At 47.1% G+C, this 18,590-nt stretch overlaps 1 pseudogene; it reads right to left on the bottom strand.

Moving 5' to 3' along the window:
* Positions 1 to 1,722: 1,722 nt before the first annotated feature.
* LOC137760763 (large ribosomal subunit protein P1 pseudogene) lies at positions 1,723 to 4,125 on the bottom strand (annotated as a pseudogene).
* Positions 4,126 to 18,590: the final 14,465 nt, after the last annotated feature.

Raw genomic sequence — 18,590 nt, 5'->3', positions numbered from 1 at the left:
CCTCTTGCCTGGGAAAATTCCTACTGTCTTCGAACTATTGCTTAATGACCCTTTGCTTTAACGTTTAGAGTGATGATAGAACCAACTTTACAATTCAGATGTATGGGCTCAGTCAGTAAAAGTATCTGTGAAACCTACCCTTGGGTTTGACATTAAATGAGCCCTCCACTCACTCCCCTTAGCTGTAGAACTTTAGTCAGTGGCTCAGCTGCCAGGCAAGTGCTGAAAACCCCCAGATCTCCTGCCAGCTCAGCCCCCTCTCAGTTCCATTTCCTTCCTGGTCCATAGAGGGTGGGGGGGTGCCTCATTGTCCTTCCCCAAACTTGCCAGTTCTGCTTACATGACCTCTTGCCTGACGGAGGTTTAAGCCTCCTAGCGGTCTCCAGGCCAGTTTAGCTCCCATCTGCCAGCTTGGGCCATTCTTTCTGTCACTGGTGACTTTTCCAGAGAGAGACCTATGAATCAGGGCGGTAGGAAGGCTGGGCAGCAGAGCCTTGAAGGCACAAGGATGATAGGTCCTGAGACATGGTTCAGTAGCTTTGCACGAGTTCTCCCTTCTGTCTAGATTCCCTTTCACCATTCCTGGTCTGGGTCCTTCGGGCTCACACCAGTATTTGGTAGCCCACCCCTCTCCCCAGCAGGTCAGGTGCCACTTTTTGGACTCTCCAACCAGTGTTTATCTCATTCGTGGTCCACATACTGTTTTGTAAATACACACAGTTTGTTTTCCCCTGAGGCTGTAATTTCTTAAGGGCAGGGATTATCTTTTATTTCTTTGTTCCCCAACCCTAACAAGAACAGTGCTTGGCTCAAAGTAAGTGCTTAATGAATGGAAAGAGACCAACAGAGGTTATCCTTAAACTTGAGAAGCTTTTTCATTGAGAAGCTTTTCATCAAAAACAGAAACAAGGGCTTCCCTGGTGGCGCAGTGGTTAAGAATCCGCCTCCCAATGCAAGGGACATGGGTTCGAGCCCTGGTCCAGGAAGATCCCACACGCCGCGGAGCAACTAAGCCCGTGCGCCACAACTATTGAAGCCCGTGCGCCTAGAGCCTGTGCTCCACAAGAAGAGAAGCCACCGCAATGAGAAGCCTGCGCACCGCAGTGAAGAGTAGCCCCCGCTCGCCGCAACTAGAGAAAGCCCGCGTGCAGCAATGAAGACCCAACGCAGCCAAAAATAATTAATTAAAAAAAAACAAAACAGAAACGAAAGATGGAGGGCATTTGAATAACCTTTAAGTGAGTGTGTGTTCAGTCCACTGAACACTGTGGCCATTTATTGAGAATTCTTACTATTCACTGAGCTCTGAACTAAGTTTATGCATAATCTTATTTCATTCTCAGTATGTCTGTGATGGTAGGTAGTACTATTACTATCTTCGTTTTATAGACGAGAAGACAGGCTCAGAGAGTAGCTGGCTCAAGGTCACACTTGGTGAGTTGCAGAGACAGGATCTGAGATTGAGACAGTGACTCCAGAACCTAGACTCTCGACCGTGCTTCACAGGGCTTGTCTAATGAGCCTAGTCCTGCAACGGGAGCGGGAAGGAAAACAGTTCCCGTGCATTACCAAATGTGCTTTCGTTCCACTGTCTTGTCCATCCGTTCCTGTGTGTCAGCAGTTCTGGCCAGATCTCGGGGGGTTTTTGACTAAACGATCTAAAATTCTTTTTTATTTTTTTTTAAGAGGTCAGCTTTTTATTGAACATAATACAAAGCAGATTTAATCAAAAAGACCAAAGCCTATGCCATCGTCAGACTCCTCAGAGCCTTCTTTTTTTGCTCCCATTTTGTCCTCCGTCGGGGCAGGACCTCCTTCTGGGCAGGGCCACCAGCCCTACGTTGCAGATAAGCGTCTTGATGTTGACATTGGCCAGGGCCTTTGCAAACAAACCTGGCCAGAAATGTTCGACATTCACACTGGCTGCTTTAATGAGGGCGTTGATCATACCCTACGTTAGTGGCACCTCATCCTCGTGCAGGATAAGGGTTGGGTAGATGCAGGTGAGCTCGGAGACAGAGGCTGTGGAGGGGTGTGTGCAGAGCAGGCGGCTGCCAGGTGCAGTCAGCACCAGAAATGAGGGCCTCACTTCAACACTGCCTTAGCTTCCTTGGAAAGAGAAAGCATTTTAGAAGAAGCTGAGGAAAGGGCCCATCTAAATTCTAATATGAAACACTAAGGTTTAAATCCAAAGTAAAAATGCACTTACTTATTCATTCTGCAGGTACTTGGCCAGGCACTGCATTAGGCAGAGAGGATGCAAAGACAAATCATGGTCCCCAGTTAAGGAGCTGATGCTCTAGTGCTGGGATATGCAAATGGAATCAGAATTCAGTAATAAAGCCATTTGGGCTTCCCTGGTGGCGCAGTGGTTAAGAATCCGCCTGCCAATGCAGGGGACACGGGTTCAAGCCCTGGTCTGGGAAGATCCCACATGCCACGGAGCAACTAAGCCTGTGTGCCACAACTACTGAGCCTGCGCTCTAGAGCCCGTGAGCCACAACTACTGAGCCTGCATGCCACAACTACTGAAGCCCATGCGCCTAGAGCCCGTGCTCCGCAACAAGAGAAGCCACCGCAATGAGAAGCCTGCGCACCACAACAAAGAGTAGCCCCCGCTCGCCGCAACTAGAGAAAGCCCGCGCACAGCAATGAAGACCCAATGCAGCCAAAAATAAATAAATACAATAAATAAATTAAAAAAAAAAAAAGCCATTTGCAGCAACATGGATGGACCCAGAGATTATCCTACTAAGTGAAGTAAGTCAGAGAAAGACAAACATCATATTATATCACTTATATGTGAAATCTAATTAAAAAAAGATACAAATGGGACTTCTCTGGTGGTCCAGTGGCTAAGAATCCACCTTCCAATGCAGGGGATGTGGGTTTGATCCCTAGTCAGGGAACTAAGATCCCACATGCCGCAGAGCAACTAAGCCCGTGCACCACAACTAGAGAGAAGCCCGTGTGCTACAATGAAAGATCCCACGTGCCGCGATTAAGACCTGACACAGCCATAAATAAATAAGTAAATAAATAAATAAATTTAAATAAATAAAAATTGTGAATCACTTTGTTGTACACCTGAAACTTACATGATATTAAAAAAAATAATACAAATGAACTTTTCTACAAAACAGAAAGACTCACAGATCCCGAAATAAAATTTATGGTTACCAAAGGGGAAACGTGAGGGGAAGCAATAAATTAGGAGATTGGGATTAACATACACACACTACTATATATAAAATAGATGACTAACAAGGAGCTACTGTATAGCACAGGGAACTCTACTCAATACTCTGTAATGACCTATATGGGAAAAGAATCACTTTCCTGTACACCTGAAACGTACACAACGTTGTAAGTCAACTGTACTCCCATAAAAATTTTTTAAAAAGAAGTAATAAAGGACTGAGTGCCTATCACAGGAGAGTCACGATGTGGCTGGAACTGAATGGAGGGCACACAACAGTATCGTTGATCAGTGTCTGAACTCTGCCAGTCCCCAGAGGCTCGCATTTTAATCCGTGTTGGCCTGGGGAGAGAGATCCCATACCCCACGTGTTCACACGAAGACACGGAGGTTCCGAGAGATCAGCGTGAGGGTGTGTGCTGTGAGCAGCAGGGCCGTCCACGCCTGTGCTCTTGCTGTTCCACTGGCCCAGCTCACTCGGAAGCTTCTTGGCTTGGATAAGGAAGGAAATGTGTTATTTCTTGTCTTCTTCGGAAAACTCTCCAGGAGCCTTAGTCATTTGAAATGAAGCAAGGATAGTCTAATCCTAGGGCCAGGAAGGCCCTGAAAAAACTTTACCCTCAGAAACCCAACAGCACTAAACCCCTGAGACCGTCTCGGTGGATCTGATTCTGAGATAGGACAAGGATGAGGGTGGTACCTGCAACGGGGGCTCAGAGTGGAGGAGAGGTGGCAGCAGAGGCCTGAAAACATCAAAGCCAGAGATCCCCACTGGGCTGAGGGTGAGGTCTGCGATGGGGATTAGCAAAAAAGAGTGTGGTGACAACCCAGGGAGGGTCCCCGTTGCAAAAAGGAGCAGGATTTGACAACAGAAGGATGTGCAGGTCAGAGCATGCTGGTACTTTTGGTTGGAAAACTGATGACATGGTAGAGGAAGAAGAAGAATGGGGAGTGTCATCTGAAAATGGAGTTTGCTTTTGCCGAATTTAATCCAAATTGGCAGATGGTTCATAAAGCAAATAACTGGACCCAGCAGAGGGGAAGTTTCCAGATGCTGACAACTGAATGCATCACTGCCGCTCAGAAGGTAGCTGCTGTAACAGGCGTGTGTGAACTGGCACACGAAGATCAAAAGGAAGGGGTCCGAGGGGGTCTGGGGCACACACTTAGACTTTTCTTCAAAAGGCAGAACCCAAAGAAACCCAAGCAGCATTTCTAGAGTTAAGAGTGGATTACGTGGACTTCCCTGCTGGCACAGTGGTTCAAAATCCACCTGCCAATGCAGGGGACATGGGTTCGACCCCTGGTCTGGGAAGATCCCACATGCCGCGGAGCAACTAAGCCCGCAAGCCGCAACTACTGAGCCTGTGCACCACAACTACTGAGCCGGCGCGCCTGGAGCCCGTGCTCCGCAACAATAGAAACCACCGCAATGAGAAGCCCGTGCGCTGCAAACGAAGAGTAGCCCCCGCTCGCCACAACTAGAGAAAGCCCGTGTGCAGCAATGAAGACCCAAACACAGCAAAAGAAAAAAGAAAAAAAGAGTGGATTACGTGTTACCAGGCACACATCCCTGTATTTGTAATCCCCAGCAAAGGCACAGAATCGTTGCATAGTGAAATGACCTGGAGGAATTGAGTTGCCCTCAATGTTGGGTTCTAAATCCTTGTAGGTCAGCAATTCGCTAATCCAAGGAGGGCCACTAATATTCCTCCCCTGTGAGGTTATTATTCAAGGCTGCTGGAACAGGCCCTCGGACCCACAGTAACCCTTCATTGGTCAAAAAGGGAAGGGGATAGTCCTTTGTTTCGCAGTGGTTGAAGCCTCCAATTTCCCTCCCACTTATTAGCTGAGATTTTTTTGGCACATGGAGGTTAGGGTTGAGGTTTCCGGCCCCCTGAACAGCAGTCTCCGATCTTAGCCATAACCACACATCTTTTTTTTTTTTTTTTTTTAACAATTTTGCAAGCAAATTTTATTTATTTATTTTTAAAATTTTTATTGGAGTATAGTTGATTTAATAACCACACATCTTGACAACTGGTTTCCCCTCCAGGCTGGGCCTTAAGCGTGCCAGAAAGTGGTTCTTTTCTGCTGTTGTATTGAGTGAAAGCACTTTCCTATCACCTTTCCATGCTTTGTCATGTCTGCTTCAGCGCTGACAATGAAAGCGCTGGCCTAACCAGCCAGGCTTCTAAACCCTGCGTGTCCCCTCGGTTCCGTGCACACCCAACCAAGTGTCCCCGCTGGGGTCGCTGCTTTCTCTTCACAGGTTCATAAATAAATCTGGTAGCTCACCCACTGCACTCTACTTTAAGGACTTTTAGAGTTGAAAACAACTGCAGATTCTAATTCAAACTCTGCCATCCCTCGATTTCGTAAAAGCAATTTTTTCATCTCCAGCTACCTTCTCAAAAACAGATAAATAAAAGCAAGAGGATTCACCAAAAATCAACTCTGAATGACAGATTCATCAAATTCCTGAAGATTTCATTCTTTCCCTTCAGAGTACCTGATTCCCTCTGGGGCCCCAGCCCAGGGCCACCAGACAAGCTGGGTCTAAAGCAGTTTGACCAGAGCTGTTTCCACCAGAGGGAGGAGCTGGGCCAGAGGAAAGGGCAAAAGTCAAATTCCAAAAACCTCCTTAGTCCTTTGGGAACTGAGTTGGCATTTAGCTAACTGATCTAGAGTCCCTGACTCTCTCCCTTTGTGGAGTCAGGAGATTTCTCCAACTATGTGTGAGATTCCTCCGCCCCTGAGCTCTCAGGCCGGGCTCCCTGGGAGGCGCCTGGGTGGGCTCCGATGGTCTCACTCATCCCTTTGATCCCTTTGTTGTCTCCTTTCTTAAAGGATCAGAGATAAGAGTGATCATAGGGACTTCCCTGGTGGCGCAGTGGTTAAGAATCTGCCTGCCAATGCAGGGGACAGGGGTTCCGGCCCTGGTCTGGGAAGATACCACATGCCAAGGAGCAACTAAGCCTGTGTGCCACAACTACTGAGCCTGCGCTCTACAGCCCGTGAGCCACAGATTTTTATTGGAGTATAGTTGATTTAATAACCACACGTCTGAGCCCACGTGCCACAACTACTGAAGCCCGCAAGCCTAGAGCCCATACTCTGCAACAAGAGAAGCCACCGCAATGAGAAGCCCGCGCACCGCAACAAAGAGTAGCCCCCGCTCGCCGCAAGTAGAGAAAGCCTGCGCGCAGCAACAAAGACCCAACACAGCCAAAAATAAATTAATTAATTAAAAAAAAAAGAGTGATCATGTATTAGGAAAGTCACTGTCTTCTTTCTTTCTTTCTTTCTTTTTTAAAATAAAGACCCTACACCCTGACAAGAATGGTTAATTTTTTTTTTTTAATATTTGTTTATTTATTCGGTTGCTCCAGGTCTTAGTTGCGGCACGTGGGCACCTTAATTGCGGCTCGCGGGCTCCTTAGTTGTGGTATGCGAACTCTTGGTTGCAGCATGCATGTGGGATCTAGTTCCCTGACCAGGGATAGAACCCGGGTCCCCTGCATTGGGAATTCGGAGTCTTACTTAACCACTGTGCCACCAGGGAAGTCCCAGTGTCTTATTTCAATTTAGTATCATTATTTCCTTTTAAATCTCACAATGTAAAGTCGGTAATCTTACTTCCATTTACAGGAGGAGGAAACAGAGAATCAAAGAAGTTAGGTAACTTGCTTCAGGCTAGCCAGCTTTTTATCTCCCAGAACCCAGACCTTAAGTAGCTTGTTCCCAAGCCCAAGCCCTAGCCCACACAGCGTGAGGCTTCATGACTGAAGTTACTTACTTATCTCTGAAGAACCTCTGTTTGTTCATGTGTGAAGCAAGGGTGTGGGGCTACAGTGCCATCCAGTTTGGAATCCTGGGGTCTCTGAATGCTCTACCACAAAGGCTGAAACCCACCCACTCCCCAGTCCCCTCCCCATATTCCAGGGAGAAACACCTAACGATGCCACAAGCTGTCTCTGCAACCAGCTCAGGCCCATGGTTGAACTTCCAGGGAAAAGTGACATTCCTCCAGACACATTTGGACCTGCCTGCCCTGAGGGTTACCCTGTAAACGTTTACTGAGTAAACTCATAATGTAAGCACAAGTGTAGGAAGAATTTAATCTACTTCACAGAATTATACGGTAAGAAGCCAAACTATTTCTGAGGACGAAAGGGCGATAAACCTACTTGTTCCCAGAGAATCCTAACTGGGGGGCTGACAATATTGACGGGGGTCCTGCCATGTGCCAGGCACTGGGCTGTTGCCTGGGCTGGTCTCTTCATGCTCTGTTAATCTTCCCGTTGGTAACAGCCTCATTTCGCAGCCAAGAAAACAAATGAATAGGAAAGAATAAGTAACTCGTCTAAAGCCACAGTCAACTCAAATCCAGTGTCTAAATTCAAAGTCCATGACTTTTGCATTTGGACTTACAATGAACATTTTTCTTGAATTCAGAGCCCTCTCCTAATTAGTGTAACGTGTGAAGTTTTTTTAAAGATAATATCAATTCCAACACTCCCAGGAATTTGGACAGCAGGCCCAGCGACAGGGTGGCACCCAAAAGGGTGGGAGTGGGGGTGGGTGGCATAGCCTGTAACCCCCTCAAGTTATTTCCACATTTGACTGGGCCACAGGGTGCTTAAGCAGAAGTCAGAACAGGAGCCTGTGGCCTGGAGCTCACATGTAACCACAGATTTTTAAGAGCTATCTCAGAAGCTATGGTTTTCCAAATAATGCAACCCTGCAAAGCCCAGTTTAGATACTCCAGTTGCCATCTTAGCAAAAGGAGGCAAAACCTGGGCCCAGTTTGCCAACAAGAAAGGAAGGTGACAGCGGGATACTCTGAGCTCCTCAAAATGGCAGCTCCTCCTCCTGAACAGGAGGACAATTGGCAGCTACTTACTAAGCCTCAGCTGTAAAACCTAGTCGCCAGGGTCCCAGGGATGGATTGTGGAGATGAAATATTTAAGGCACTGTCACGGGAGGGTTTTGGTTGTGTTTTGGTTGTGATGACGTCCACTGCCCCTGGGAACATCAAGGTGCTGATGGGTCATTTGGAACAGTGCCAGAAACCAAAGGCGATGTCACAACTGTTCCAAACCACAGCAGTTAATGTTTGCTACCTCAAACTGTGGTCTGCCACTTGGGTTTTGTACATAATTTTTTTTTTTAATTGTAGTAAAATCCACATAACAAAATTTACCTTCTTAACCATTCTTAAGTAGTATTAAGTACATTCACATTGCTGTACAACCGATCTCCACAACCGTTTCATCTTACAGAGCTGAAGGTCTGTACCCATTGAACAAGTCACCCTCCCCCAGCCCCCGGCATCTGTCATTTCTACTTTCTGTCTCTATGAGTTTGACCTGAGTGGTTTTCTCTTTTCAGCAAAACTCGTCACTGGGTATGTCATTCCACACCACCAGCATTCCACGGCAGGCCTGTCTCACACTAGAGGAACAAAAGCAGGTAATAATTAGTCAGAGAGGGGGCCGCACCCATCCCCAGCTGCAGGTGAGGGCAGCTTTCAACACCCTGACTCACTCCCCCTTTGCAGCTGGGGCTTATTAAGTAGCTGCCAATTGCCCTCCTGGAAGGGGTGCCCCAGCTTCGGAGCCGCTGTTGGGCAACCGCAATTGTGTTTCTATCATTAGCCAACACAGGGGAGCTGAAGCTGGGTCCTGGTTATTCAGGGATCTCCGCAATTAGCGCAGCTTGTGTCGAGATGATTTGGTTCCCAACGACCTGATCTGAATAGATACTTGTCGTGGAACTCGAATGGACACATGAAATTGGGTTTTCAAAACACAGCTTCTGGGCTTCCCTGGTGGCGCAGTGGTTGGGAATCTGCCTGTCAATGCAGGGGACGCGGGTTCGAGCCCTGGTCTGGGAAGATCCCACATGCCGCGGAGCAACTCGGCCCGTGAGCCACGATTACTGAGCCTGCGCGTCTGGAGCCTGTGCTCCGCAACAAGAGAGGCCGCGACAGTGAGAGGCCCGCGCACCGCGATGAAGAGTGGCCCCCGCTCGCCGCAACTAGAGAAAGCCCTCGCACAGAAACGAAGACCCAACACAGCCATAAATAAATAAAATTAAAAAAAAAAAAGGAATTGAAAATTGTATTAAAAAAAAAACACACAGCTTCCTGTGAGTGTGTGTGTGGGGACGTGTCAGGCCGCAGGGGTGAAAAGGGAGGAAGGAGGCGGCCTCTCCCCACAGGGGCCCTCACCCCACCTCCCACGTGACTCGCATACCTGCGGACACACAGCGCACGCACGCACGCACACACGCACGCACACACACACGCACGAACGCAGGATCTCCAGGCTTCCGCTGCCTCTCCCGTGCCTGCGCTGCAGCCACAGCGGGCTTCCTTTCGTTCCCCGTGCACCCGGGCCCGCTCTCCTGGGGCCTCTGCGGTCGTCGTGTCCCGCCTCCCTGCCCCGGGCCGCCCCCAACGCTAAGCCGCGTCCCTGCGTGGCCAACGCCTTCTCAGCACCCAGGTCCCGCCTCAGATGCCATCTCTTTAAAGAGGCCTTTCCTTACCAACTGCCTGCTTCTGAGTGTCCCCAAAACGGACCCAGAAACAAGAATTTGGTGCAAGCCACTTATTTGGAAGGTGGTTCCAGAAGCACGACGAGGAGATGGGAAAATAAGTCAGATAAAGGTCACCTCGGTGCTGCGGCTCCTGAGACTGGACGGACCACACCGCAGAACGTCCCACCAGTGGTTACGGGGTGTCTGCCTCAGAGTAATTCAAGAAGCCCTCGATGTCTTCGGCGTGTTTTTCTGCATCTGCACTTACGATAAAAGATCTTTAAAAAAGTCCCTCTGAGGGAGGAGGAGGCTGAGGTGTACATTCACCAGCTCCTGTTCCTCTCTGGCTGGTGCTTCTCCTGAGGCCACTTCTAGGCTGCTGGGGGTGGGGGCAGAGGAAGCCCTTGAGAGGCCCAGGAGGGCTTCTGCAAAAGGGGGACCGGGACCTCCAGAGTGGGTGGAGAGGACAGGAGGGGCACTGACGGGTCTGCTGTGCCCCTCGCCGCACAGTTCGCCACCCACATCCCAGGGGTAGAGCTGCTGCCACGCTGAAGAAGCTTACACCCCAGAGCCCCCCGCTGGCACAGGCCCCCTGCAAGCTCTGGAGGAGCCCTAGCCTTGTGTTGGGGGTTGAATCGTGTCCCCCCAAAAAGACACATTGAAGTCCTAGCGCCCATACCTCCGAATTGGACCTTATTGGACATAGGGTCATTGTGGATGTGATTAGCCAAGATGAGGTCATGCTGGTGGGGGGAGGGATAAATTGGGACTTTGGGACTGACATATACACACTACTATATATAAAATAACCAACAAGGACCTACTGTATAGCATAGGGAACTCTGCTCAGTATTCTGTAATAACCTAAATGGGAAAAGAGTTTGAAAAATAGATACATGTATATGTAAAACTGAATCACTTTGCTGTACACCTGAAACTAACACAACATTGTTAATCAACTATACTTCAACATAAAATAAAAATTAAAAAAATAAAAAAGACAAGGTCATGCTGGAGGAGTGGGCCCCTGATCCAACAAGACTTATAAGAAGATGTCAACACAGGGACAATGCCATGTGAAGGTGAGGATGGGGTCATGCATCTACCAGCCAAGGAATGACTGGAGAGAGGCCTGGAACGCATGCGCCCTCAGAGCCCTCGGAAGGAACCAACTCTGCCGACACCTTGGATTTCTAGCCTCCAGAACTGTGAGAGAATTGTTGAGGCTCCCAGTTTGTGATACTTTGTTATGGCAGCCCTGGGAAACTAATAGCCCATGTATTCTTTCTCTAAAAGAGGGTCCCCAAATAAGCTTCAGGCTCCACAAAACTGGGATCTGCCCTTGCTCATTTCCCTTATTTTCTTCCTAGTACGTCTCTCTACCGGAAATCATCCTATCCAGATATTTGTTCAGTTCAGTCATGAACCATCGCATGGGCTTTGTGAGAGCAGGGGCCGTTATTTGTCTGTTTGCCACCGTGTCCCCAGCTCTCCAACAGGGCCTGGAAGTGCTCACTAAACTTTCGCTGAGTAATAGTATTTAACTGGCTTCCAAGGGGGTTTGGATACATGGAGCACGGCATTGTTACTGAACCAAACTTGGGTCTGCTCACCCAATAAAGCCAATATGCTGACACTGGGTTGTGGTGAAGGAAAGTACACATTTACTGCTGGGCTCCAAGCAAGGAGTCCAAGTGGCTAGTGCTTAAAAGGCCCACACTCCCTGAAGGCTATCAGGAAAGGTTTTTAGACAGGATAAGGGGGGGTTGGGGTGGGGTGCATGATCAGCTTGTGGACATTCTTCATCAGGAGGCAACATCATCCACCTTCTGGTTTTGGGGTCTGCGTGCTTGAGGGCAGCATACAGTTAACTTCTTCCACCTGGTGCGGATTTCAGTATCTGCAAAACAGCTCAAAGGACATGGCTCAGAATATTATCTATAGCCCTTGAGGAGAAACTAAAGATCCCTGACTTTGTTTAGTGGCTAAACTATTATTTTGTCTTGCTTGACTGTTTTCCTTTGCTTCTGCAGTTTCTCACTTCTCTGATTAAATTTATTCATTAGAACTCAGGGAAGGCCTAGGAGGATAAAGTTTTTCTATAAACAAGAGCCAGGCAGAGGACATGGGTGGGAGGGGTCTGTCCCAGAAAGGCCAGCATAAGGCAGACAATCCTAGAATGGAGTCCAGAGAAGCTGGTTGGCAGCCCTCACTTTACAGACCTTCCAAAAGTCATCCTTTCTTGATGAGGGTTGGTTCACAAAATCATTCAGGGTTGGCGGACCTGGCATGGTGCTATGGACTGAATGTTTGTGTCCCCTTGAGATTGATATGTTGAAGCCCTAACCCCCAATGTGATGGCACTAGGAGGTGGGGCCTTTGAGAGGTATTAAGTTTATTTTATTTTTATTTATTTATTTATTTATTTATTTTTGGCTGTGTTGGGTCTTCGTTGCTGTGCGTGGGCCATCTCTAGTTGCAGCGAGCGGGGGCTACTCTTCGCTGTGGTGTGCGGGCTTCTCATTGCGGTGGCTTCTCTTGTTGTGGAGCATGGGCTCTAGGCGTTCAGGCTTCAGCAGTTGTGGCACACGGGCTTCAGTAGTTGTGGTGCAAGAGCTTAGTTGCTCCGCGGCATGTGGGATCTTCCCAGGCCAGGACTCGAACCTGTGTCCCCTGCATTGGCAGGCAGATTCCTAACCATTGTGCCACCAGGGAAGTCCAAGAGGTATAAAGTTTAGATGAGGTCGTGAGGTGGGTGTGGGGAGCCTTCATGATGCGATTAGCGTCCTTATGAGGGGAGACACCAGAGCTTCCTCTCTCCACTCACACAAAAGAGGTCATGTGAGCACATGGTGAGGTGGTGACCGCTACAAGCTGAGAGAGGAGGTGTCAGACTGAAACCTACCTTGCCGGCACCTTGGTCTTGGACTTCCAGCCTCCAGCACTGTGAGAAATAATTGTCTATTGTTTAAGCCCCCAGTTGGTGCTATTTTGTTAAGGCAGCCAGAGCTGACTGAGAAAGATGGTATCAAGTAGTTCATGTAAGAAACATCTTAGATTTTTTTAAACTGACTGCAAGGAAGGCGATTTAAAAAAAGAAAGACAAAAAAAAAAAGAAACTTAGGGCAACTTGGGTTACCTATCCAGCATGCTGTGTTAACGATCAGACCTCACCTGGAGTCTTGGGTCTAGCTCTAAGAGAGAAAAGCTTTCCAACAATCAGAATGGCCTCAGAAAGGCCTGGGCCGGCCTGCAAAGCAATGAGGTGCCCTTCTCTGCAGGGGCTTCTTAAGAGATGGTGCCTCCCAGTAAGAGACGGAGCAAAAGGATTCTGGTCCCAGGGCCTTGGAGTCAGGTGTCGCCAGGGGGCCCTTTTGATCTCGGAGAGGCAGCAGTGAGTGGTGGCATGAAGTGAGATCTTAGTTCCCTGCCCAGGAACTGAACCTGGGTAGCCTGGATGAAAACCAGGAATCCTAGCCACCATAACCCCTGGCTCCTGCCCCCAGTGAAAAATGCATTTCTCACAAGGCAAAAACTGTAGAAACAGATACAAAGTTTATTATTAGAGACATAGCACAACAACAAGTGGGAGAGCACACAGAGAAAAGTTTGCTTACTTAAGACAGAAGCAAGGCAGAGATGCACACCTGGAGAGCAAGGGTGTGGGTGTCCTCCCTAATGAGGAGGAAGGCAGTAAAGAGGCAGTGAAGTCATCTATATAGGTCAGTTCTGCCTGCTCTTTGTTTACCTTTGGCCAATTATCTGGTTTCTTTTTCCACACCTGATCTGCCTCAGGACCCTCTCCAACATGCACGCGCAACTTTTTTCCAAGATGGATTACAGCCCAGAGGCCTATGTGATGGCCTTAACACCACATATTATGGGGTGGTGCCCCTTCCTTTTTGCCCCCAAGGAGCCTTTCTGTGCATGTGCAATATTTCCCTTGCCCCAAGGATGGGAAATGTATGACCTCTTGATCTTTTAACAGGGCTTAGTCCCACTCTATCCCTGCCATAAAAAGGTCCAATGTCTGGTTATTTACCCTACTTCTGTTGCTGGTAAATATGTAGTCCTGGAGCCCGTTTGTCTCTTGCTTCAGGAAATGTAAACGGGGCTGGTAATGAATGTCCGGCCTGGAGCCCATCTTCTTCTCACCCCAGAAGTGTGAACAGGAGGCCAGTTGTAAGTGTCTAGCCTGGAGCCCATCAATCTCCTGCCTCACTTTCCCCTTGGGGAGTCATTCCTTGTAGGAATGAAGGTGGGTCACTGGGATAGGACCCCAAAAAGGCCTGCTTCATGGGGAAGTAATGTTAACATCTGACCAGGGACAAAAATCACCCCAATCCACCTGATGAGAGAAAATCTTAGAGGCAGATATTTGACAGCTGTTAATAGTGGTAGTCTCTGAAAAGCAAGATTATGGATGACATATACCTTTTTGCTGCCTTTCTGTAAATTTCTACAAATTCCTTTAGCAACAGAAAAATAAATGAACAAAGTTATCCACACGTGTATTAAATGGCTCTCCCATAGCAAAGTTGGTCATTCTATCCTGGCTCCTCACTTAATCCTTTTTTGTGCCAACCAATAGCCAGCACTCAAGAGTACTTAAGTCCTCTCTCCTTTCCTGAGTCACCGTTTTTTTGCCCTGTGACTACGCTTGGGGCGTTATTTAAACCCTAGACCTTTAAACTTTCCATAATTGTGCTTTGTTTCCTTAAAGAAAGGGGTTTTCAGTGGATAAGACTTGCCCAACTCTGCCTCTCTCTAGCCATGGGCAAGTTTCTTTATTTGCAAACTGAGGATAAACAGTCACACATCCCTCCCAGGGCTACAGTGAGAAGTCAATGAGTTAAAATGTGGGAAGGCTGGCAGCTCACAGCCACTGTCTCTCAGCCTTGAGGTAATGACCCGTGAGGCCACCGGGAGTGCAGGTGTGACAGCTCTGCACGGCCCCTCCTCTGCAGAGGTTAGGGGTCATCAATGTCACAGATGGAGCTTGGGACAGGAGCAATGCTGTGACGCCCTGCCCTGGAGAGTGAGGAGGACAGAGGCAAGACCAGACCACCAACCTGGCCTGTTATGGGGCTTGAAAGTACCTGAGGGTCTGCCGGTCAACCTGGAAGAGGCTGACCAGGTGTCATGGATCTGATGAAGAGGCTGGTAGAACATGAAGGGACAGTGGCACAGCTAGGAGTAGATGGCTTTGACTGACGGACATTTAGGTTCTGTGGTCTCGTGGGGCAGAGCACCCTCTCCCCCAAAGGCTACCTGCCTCTCTTTTGCTCCTTGTCCCCGCCCACCACCCCCCCCCCCATGTAAAATAACCACCGAGCCACAGACCCAGGCACAGCTCTCGCCAGCCCTTTCCCTCCTTTTTCTTCACAGCACTTAGCACTTGTTCTATTTGATGTGTGTGTGCATAACATACACATACCTGGACTTACTGACTCTGCCCTTTTCTTCTCCCCATGCCCTCCCTCACCGTGGGAGGGGGAGATGCCCTTGGGGGAGGGACTTGAGTTTTGCTCTGAGCTGTACTGTCCGCAACTAGCACTGAACCTGCTCACAGTTGCCAGTCAAGAAATATTTGTTGAATCAATTAATGAAATCTCTCCTCCCACTTACATTACTGCTTTTCAGTTTCTGATTTCAAGTTACGAGTGGACTATGGACTGCAAACTACTATATCTACTGTGCCCTGATGCTGATTAAAAAAAAAAATCAATCTTTAGACTCACCTGAAATGAACTTGACTTGATTTTCATCTGGCATCTGAACCCGTTACAGGTCCCAAGTGAGAACAAATTTAGCATCCTTTAAGATTTGAGACCTCACGTAAATCCCAAAGTCTTCCCTTTCTTCCAGCTTTGTCACACACTAAGCAGTGGGAAGGAGGGTTCCTGGCATTTGTCCCTCATCCCCTTTGCTGCTAATCATGCTGTGCTCCCTTCCCGGATCAGCCTCTTGACCTCAAATGCCTCTACTGCTCTCCTGCCGGGATAAAAGGAGCCTGTGAAGTTCCACTGGGGCAAATTTTAATTGTCGTGTGTCAGCTCATCCCACAGCCAGCTGCTTGGACTTGGCTGCAGGGGAAGGAAAGGAAGGAGGGAGGAAAGTGTGGCACCAAAGCTGTCACTGGGCTAATAACTCTCCAAAGACTTCACCTTGAGAATGAGGGTGGCAGGCACATCTGGACTGCACCTGATCTCCAGGGCGGCCTCGTTTGCTCAGTCAAGATCATCAGGAAGCCAGCGTTGGCAGATCTCGCTTTTGCTTTCTCTCTCTTTTTTTCAACGTGACTGAGGCTTTAGCTGGTCATGTAATTTACCTTAGTACAGCATGCAATATAGTCAATATTATTATAATAATTTTGTATGGTGACAGATGCTTACTAGACATTGTGGTGGTCAATTCATAATGCATATAAATGTCAAAGCACTATGTTGTACACCTAAAACTAATATAATACTGTATGTCAACTATATTTCAATAAAAGAAAAAAATCACCTGGGGAAATTTAATGAGCTGCAGCTCCCCAAGCCCCATCCAGGAACTCTGATTCAACAGGTCTGCGGTGAGGCCCAGGTAGCATTTTTTAAAAAAATTTTATTGAAGTTGAATTACAATGTTGTGTCAATTTCTCTGTACAGCAAAGTGATTTAGTTATATATATATATTCTTTTTCATATTCTTTTCCATTATGGTTTGTCACAGGATATTGAATATAGTTCCCTGTGCTACACAGTAGGACCTTGTTGTTTATCCATCTATATATGACAGTTTGCATCTGTTAACCCCAATCTTCCAATCCTTCCCTTCCCCACTCTCCCCACCCTTGGCAACCACAAGTCTGTTCTCTATGTCTGTGAGTCTGTTTCATTTTCGCAGATATGCTCATTTGTGTTGTATTTTAGATTCCACATATAAGTGATATCATACGGTATTTTGTCTTTCTCTTTCTGACCTTCTTTGCTTAGTATGACAATCTCTAGGTCCATCCATGTTGCTGCAAATGGCATTATTTCATTCTTTTTTTATGGCTGAGTAATATTCCATTGTATACATGTACCACATCTTCTTTATCCATTCATCTGTCAATGGACATTTAGGTTGTTTCCATGTTTTGGCTATTGTAAATACTGCTGCTATGAACACAGGGGTGCATGTATCATTTTGAATTATAGTTTTGTCTGGATATATGCCCAGGACTGGGATTGCTGGATCATATGGCAACTCCCATTTTTAGTTTTTTGAGGAACTGCCATACTGTATTCCATAGTGGCTGTACCAATTTACATTCCTACCAACAGTGTAAGAGGGGTCCCTTTTCTCCACACCCTCTCCAGCATTTATTATTTGTAGACTTTTTAATGATGGCCATTCTGTCCAGTGTGAGGTGGTACCTCATTATTGTTTTGATTTGCATTTCTGTAATAATTAGCGATGAGCATCTTTTCATGTGCCTATTGGCCATCTGTATGTCTTCTTTGGAGAAATGTCTATTTAGGTCTTCTGCACATTTTTTGATTGGGTCATTTGAGTTTTTTTGTTACTGAATTGTATGAGCTGTTCGTATATTTTGGAAATTAAGTCCTTGTCGGTTGCAACATTTGCAAGTATTTTCTCCCAGTCCATAGGTTGTCTTTCACTTTGTTTATGGTTTCCTTTGCTGTGCAAAAGCTTGTAAGTTTGATTAGGTCCCATTTGTTTATTTTTGCTTTCATTTCTATTGACTCAGGAGACTGCCAGGAAGCATCTTTTTAAGAGCCTCAGTTGATTCTTGTGTCATCCAGAGTTGAGAAATCCTGACAGAGGATTCAAAGGCCTTTTGTAGCATTACGATTCAATAGTCTTGAGAAGGAGACGAAAAGTAAACTGTAGGTAATATTTTGCAAGATAAAACACATGCTAATGCTGCTGGATAACCTGAGATCCCCTGCGATGTGGAGAAATACCCATTGTTCTCTAGGATTCAAAAGCATTTGAAAAGCACAGTGCAAACACTGGCTTCTGATTATGCCTAAGGAGGGATGTGAGCATACTCTAAGGTTCCTAGAGTTAAACATTTGCCCGTTTTCTTAAATCTTTTACTTCCGAGGCTGGGCAATACGATAGCTATTTCTTTGCCTCCACCCTATCCATTTAAAAATCACTATTTAAAATATACATGGACAGGACTTTCCCTGGTGGTTCAGTGGTTAAGACTCTGCGCTTCCACTGCAGGGGGCGCGGGTTCGTTCCCTGGTCAGGGAAGTTCTGCATGCCGTGTGGTGCGATCAAAAATAAATAAATAAATAAATAAAGTCTTGTCTGCCAGAACATCAGAGTTTACTGTGTAGCAGCTGTGTAGAGAGGTTTCTGATACTAGCTGCTTGAGTTCAAAGAAAAAAATGTTATTCCCTATTTAATAAAGATTATTATTATTACAACTCACACTAGTTAATGATTTAGAAGGCATTTTGGTAGTTCCCCAGGGGACATGACACAGAAGTCCATCTCCTGCCCCCAAAGCCAGTAGGATGTAGGAGAAGGACAAAGTCTTTAGAGTTAAGACAGTCTCGGGTTTGAATTTCCAAATGCCACTTATTAGCTGTGTGGCAAGACAAGTTGTTCAACCTCTCTGAGCCTCAGTTTTCTCAAATATAAAGTGAAGATACTATATGTCTCAGTTTTAATGTATTAGTAAAGATACAGTTTGTAAGTCCACCTTCCTCTTCTTCCCCCATCCCATGCTACCGGCAATAATAACAAAGCCTGTGACATTTTGTGTGTCAAGGCACAGATGCTCCAAACCTGTGCTGTGCAAGGTGCAAAATTAAAGTGGCACAAATAATGTCATTTTTAA

Source organism: Eschrichtius robustus, chromosome 3 (assembly GCF_028021215.1).
Source record: "Eschrichtius robustus isolate mEscRob2 chromosome 3, mEscRob2.pri, whole genome shotgun sequence".
NCBI classification, from domain to species: Eukaryota; Metazoa; Chordata; class Mammalia; order Artiodactyla; family Eschrichtiidae; genus Eschrichtius; species Eschrichtius robustus.
The sequence above is the reverse complement of the archived record's forward strand: the minus strand, read 5'-3'. Positions and strand labels throughout refer to the sequence as shown.